The sequence below is a fragment of the Syngnathoides biaculeatus genome, chromosome 16 (assembly GCF_019802595.1).
Source record: "Syngnathoides biaculeatus isolate LvHL_M chromosome 16, ASM1980259v1, whole genome shotgun sequence".
In the NCBI taxonomy this organism is placed as follows: domain Eukaryota; kingdom Metazoa; phylum Chordata; class Actinopteri; order Syngnathiformes; family Syngnathidae; genus Syngnathoides; species Syngnathoides biaculeatus.
In genome coordinates this window covers 2,694,001-2,700,000 of record NC_084655.1, presented here as the reverse complement: position 1 = coordinate 2,700,000, position 6,000 = coordinate 2,694,001, and the positions used below count along the sequence as shown (strand labels likewise).

Genomic DNA, 6,000 nt, shown 5'->3' with positions numbered 1-6,000 from the left:
TTAATCATAACATACAAGTCGTAGTAGCAGGGGCCCTGTTAAATGTCAGTGTTATGTGTGCCCTTAATAATTGTGTCCTGCAGAGGGCCATGTTACCCTGAACACAATGTTATCTTTACTGTTCTTCTCTTATGTTCTGGTTGTGGGTTTGTTAGAAAGTGTGAAGAAAAAAATAGAGCGCAAGCAAAGTCATTATTTTCCTGTCCGAAAATACTAGCTAAATATAAGAAGTTCTCCAGGAATTGTTACAAAAGCTTCAGCCAGAATACACTGTGTTCAACAGGTTATGGGCCCAGGAACAACAATCGAGAGCAAGGTAACAGAAGAAGAGAACTATTACCCAAGAGAACATGAAATCAAAACAAAATGGCCACAGCTGGAATGCCCCAGCAGATGATGTTCGACAGAACAGAAGATAAGTATGATATGTGGGAGACAAGATTCCTTAGCTGTTTACATATTCTGAAGTTAAAGGACACCTTCCTACGAGTACAAATGAGCGCAGGAGCATTAGCTATAGACCCAGAGAAAAATGCAGACTGTTATGCTGAGTTGGTTAATGCTCTTGACAATAAAAACCCATCTCTGATAAGAAATGAAGCTTCAGAAGATGGAAGGAAAGCGCTCATTGAGAGAGCATTATTCTTGTTAGAGCAAACTTAGAATTTTGAACCTATACACATCATTAACCACTATTGAAATGGTAGAAAATGAAACTGTCACAGATTATATTATAAGGAACAAGAATATAGTTTCAGTGCTCCATTTATCAGGAGAGAACATGAATGATGGGCCACTCGTAGCAACTGTTTTGAATGGACTGCCATAATCTTTCAGGGTGATGGCTGTCCATGTTACACAAAATGATGACAATGTTACGTTTTTGTACTTCAAGAGAAGGCTGTGGGTCTATGAAAAGTCTGAAAAGATGAGGGCAACGAGTTGTATTGTCAGCGTGATGAAAACAAGCTCGCTACAAAGCATACGAGACACCAGAACACACAAGAAGGATTGAGAATTCAGTCTGATATAAGTGTGGACAAAAAGGACATATCAGAAACAAGTGTAACCAAAAGGTCTGGTGCAGTCACTGAAGAAGCAACACACCCACTGAATCGCTATGCAGAAAAAAGTGAAAAGAAGATGCAGTCAGAAAAATTGTTGAAGATAAAGAGAAAGACATCAATAGTGAGGATAGGTGTTTCATGCCCAAGCAAGCAAGCAGCAGGAGTACATCTACCAACATAAAGATGAAAGGGATCATGGTGGAAGCTGGAGCAACATCTCACATTGTGAATGACATTAAAGAAATTCAAGCTCTTCGACAACTCATTCCAACTCGATACCTGTTTAGTCAAGCTGGTGGATGGGACAAAATGCAGTGGGATGGTTCAATGCAGATGGGCAGCACTGATCTACCTACTGGACAATGACGAACGCCAACATAGAGCGCAGCGAAAAGACGCACCATTTCTGCCAGCATACCCACATGACATCTTCTCAGTGGGAAGAGGGACAAATGTTGGAGCTACAATCAATTTCAAGAAGGGGGGCAGCTACATGACTTCTAAATGTAACCACCGTTTTTTTTTTTTCTTGCAAGTGGTAACCTCTTCTATTTGATATTGATAAGAAAGTCACTGATAAGTGCAATGTGTGCCATGACATGCAAACTCGGCATGAAATCCTTGGTCATTGCAGTTATGAGGATGTACGAAAATTATAGAGTGTGGTAAATGTTATGGAGATAAATGCGGTACAGCCATGCCAGCAGAGCTATGTGATATATGCACAAAAGGGAAATTTCTACAAACAAGGAATAGGGAGCCAGACAGAAAGGCCACAGCACCATTACAATTGGTTGACACTGATTTAGCAGGTCCTATGAAAATGACAAGCATAGAGGGGCACAAATCTGTCTTTCACCGACAACTATTCAGGAGTGGTCCCTGTATACTTCATAAAATCCAAAAGAGATGCAATAAATGCAACAAGAGATTCTTGGCAGACTCAGCACCTTATGGGCAATTAAAATGTCTCCACTCAGACAATGTGAGCGAATACACTAACAGAGAATTTAAAGCTCTGTTAACTAAAAACAGGATTAGACATGAGACTTCAGCATTTTATTTGCCCCGATCAAAACGGGATGGCTGAGAGGGGGTGGCGAATGTTTTACGAAATGGTGTATGTTATTAGATAGCAAATTACCAGACATACTAGAATTATGCTATGCAAAGAGCAGCCTATGTAAGGAACTTCTGTTACAGTAATTGCACAAAGAAAACACCATATAAGATGCTGACGGGCAAAAAAACAAATATCGAAACTTAAAAAATTCAGATTTAGGTTTTTTGCCGACAACACACTAGAGAAAGGGAAGTTGGAACCTAGATGTGTACAAGGTCTTTTCATCCAATGTGATAAGAATAGCGCGGCCTATCTGGTGTACTATGTGGACACAGAGAAAGTCTACAAACACAAACTGGTGAAATTCACAAGCAGGACAACTGTAGAAAAAGAAACTCTGGGTCATGCATTGAATGAACCTTTACAACTGGCAATCTTTAGCTCCGCCCCCCTTAGCTACAGTTGCCATGCTCCACAATCTTCCAAAACGGCGACTGAACATAACAGGTTTGAACTGGATTCTCTATCACGTATTCCAGATAATATTGGGGTATGTTTTTTTGCCAAATGCGTCAGACCTGTCCAAGAGAGCTCTACAGAGAGGTCTCAACTATGTCACGCAAGGATATGTACACGGAATAAAGATTTTGGACGGAGCAGGACGCAATGTCAGAGTTACAGCGTAATGTTGGCGATTGATGCAAAAACGTTTGACGCCTCACAAACTTCATATTGATATCCAACAGGTTAAAATAGTGGAATCGTACTGCGCATGTAAAGCAGGGTGAGTACTTTTTACTTGGAAAGATCACAAGTAATATCATTGCAGTCTTTATAAGTGACTGGGTGTATTCATTTGACTTGGCTCGTAATCAAATCCAGTGCCCTGTCTTAAAAGTCTGATGCAATACAAATGGGCCAATAGACGTTTCTCTTGCATGACATCGCGCATTTAGTATCACTAACCCGACCGACTCTTCGACATGAAACATTACACACTTCATTCAGCAGGATTGTGATACACTAACAAGGTGAAAGTTGTTCTGCAATGTATAAAGCACTGATAATAATTCAATCAAACTCAGAGAAGATACTTCTCCCTCATCTACCTTTGAACATACACCCTTGTTGTGTTTGTTGATATTGTCCACAATTAGTTGTACGCGCGCTCTTCTGCTAGCCTGCATCCATCGAAGACAGCTCCTCAACTGTGTTTTAGGCTCTGGAAAATGAATCAAACGGGCCCCTTGTCACCTAGCAGATTATCTTTCATCAGAATTGCACGTTCCCCAAGTGCATCAGGGACCATTTTGTTCGTAACATTAACTTTTCCCAGCACACGCGACCGATAACCAGCATTGCTTGTGGGGCATGACGACAAGAGGGGCAGGCCAAGCCAGGGGTTAAGACAATGTGGCTATCTGATTGGCTATTATTGTACGAGTGATTGACAGGTCGGAAAAGTCCATACCATGATAAAGAGGTATTCAGCAGCGAACTGGGCATTGAGATAAACGATGAGGGAAAAATTGAAGAAGGATTAAATCAAAATATTCAAAGTTGTTTCTGAGCCTGAATGTGAACAGCAAGGTATTGACGAAGAGACCAGGAGAAACCCACCTAGAACTAGAAGAAAGCCAGGATACCGACAAGTTTATGAGACTGCTGTTACAATAGACAAACTGGTAATGTGTGTAGATTAGTGCTCTAGAGCTGTCTGTGACATACCACAAAATTATCAGGGTGCAATAAAGTCAACCAAGTCACTGCAATGGAAGAATGCAATGAATGATGAGATTGAGTCTCTTGAAGAGAATGAGTCATTCACCATCACCCAGTTGCCACCAGAGAGGTAGTGGAGGTAAGTGGGTGGATACCCTCAAAAGTGATGCTGATGAATCGGAAAAATATAAAGCAATGTTTGTTGCAAAAGGTTACTCCCAAAAGCAAGGCATAGACTATAAGGAAACTTTCTTGCGTACAGCTGACACGACCACTGTTCAAATAGTCATATAGAAGCCAGTGCAAGGTTTAATCCCAGATCAAATGGATGTGAAAACTGCATGTTTGTATGCACTAATTGAATGTGAGGTGTACTTACAGTGAAGAAAATAAGTATTTGAACACCCTGCTATACGGCAAGTTCTCCCACTTAGAAATCATTGAGGAGTCGGAAATTTTCATCGTAGGTGCATGTCCGCTGTGAGAAAAAGAGAAAAATCCAGAAATCACAATGTATGATTTTTTTTAACAATTTATTTGTGTGATATAGCTGCAAATAAGTATTTGAACACTGTAATAGCTGGAATTCTGACCCTCAAAGACCTACTAGTCCGCCTTTAAAAGTCCACCTCCACTACATGTATTATTCTGAATCAGATACACTTGTGTGAGGTCGTTAGCTGCATAAAGACACCTGTCCACCCTAAACAGTCAGTAAGACTCAAACTTGAAACATGGCCAAGACCAAAGAGCTGTCCAAAGACACCAGAGACAAAATTGTACAACTCCACACGGCTGGAAAGGCCTATGGAGAAATTGCCAAGCAGTTTGGTGAAAAAAGGTCCACTGTTGGAGCAAACATGAGAAAATGGAAGAAGCTAAACATGACTGTGAATCTCAATCGGAGTGGAGCCCCATGGAAGATATCACCTTGTGGAGTCTCAATGATCCTTAGAAAGGTGACGAATCAGCCCAGCAACATGACAGGACTTGGTCAATGACCTGAAAATACCTGGGACGACCGATTCCAATGGGACTGTTGGTAATACACTAAGACGTCACGGTTTGAAATCATGCATGGGACAGAAGGTTCCCCAGCTTAAACCAGCACATGTCAAGGCCCATCTTAAGTTTGCCTATGACCATTTGTATCATGCACAAGAGTCATGGGAGAAAGTTTTGTGGTCAGATGAGACCAAAATGTAACTTTTTGGTCAGAATTCCACTAACTGTGTTTGGAGGAAGACAAATAATGAGTTCCATTCCAAGAACACCATCACTACTGTGAAGCATGGGGTGGTAGCATCATTCTTTGGGGGTGTTTTTCTGCACATGGGACAGGACGACTGTACTGTATTAAGGAGAGGATGACTGCGGCCATGTATTTTGAGATTTTGGGGAACAACCTCTTTCCTTCAGTCAGAGCATTGAAGATGGGTCATGGCTGGGTCTTTCAACATGACAATGACCCGAACCACATAGGCAGGATACCAAGGAGTGGCTCTGTAAGAAGCATATCAAGGTTCTGGCGTGGCCTAGCCAGTCTCCAGACCTAAACCCAAAGGAAAATCTTTGGAGGGAGCTGAAACTCCGTGTTTCTCAGCGACAGCCCAGAAACCTGTTTTATCTGGAGATCTGTGTGAAGGAGTGGGCCTTAATCCCTCCTGCAGTGTGTGCAAACCTGGTGAACAACTACAGGAAATATTTGACCTCTGTAATTGCAAACAAAGGCTACTTTACCAAATATTAACATTGGTTTTCTCAGGTGTTCAAATACTTATTTGCAGCTGTATCACATAAATCGTTAAAAAAATCCTACATTGTGATTTCTGGATTTTTCTTTTTAGATTATCTCTCTCACAGTGGACCTGCGCCTACAATGACAATTTCAGACCCCTCCATGATTTATAAGTGGAAAATACTTGTTTCCTTCACTGTACTTGGATAGGGAAAACTTAGGATCTAAAATTGTGGCTAACAAAAACAGTTGCTGTTAAACTCAGTTTATCTTCCATTTCAACATGTCCTCTGTTGAGATCCTACCAGGCTAATTATGATTTCAGTGTTTAAACCAGACAGGATGAGCCGCACTAGTGACACTACTGTCAGAATTAAGCAAAAACAAATCTGCACACTTATGACTGATCC

The 6,000-nt window shown here is 41.2% G+C and overlaps 1 protein-coding gene across 2 annotated transcripts in view; it reads left to right on the top strand.

Moving 5' to 3' along the window:
* The window catches only part of LOC133515147 (potassium voltage-gated channel subfamily C member 1-like), a 99,002-nt gene that overhangs the window by 8,787 nt on the left and 84,215 nt on the right, over nucleotides 1-6,000 (top strand). The window lies entirely within an intron of this gene.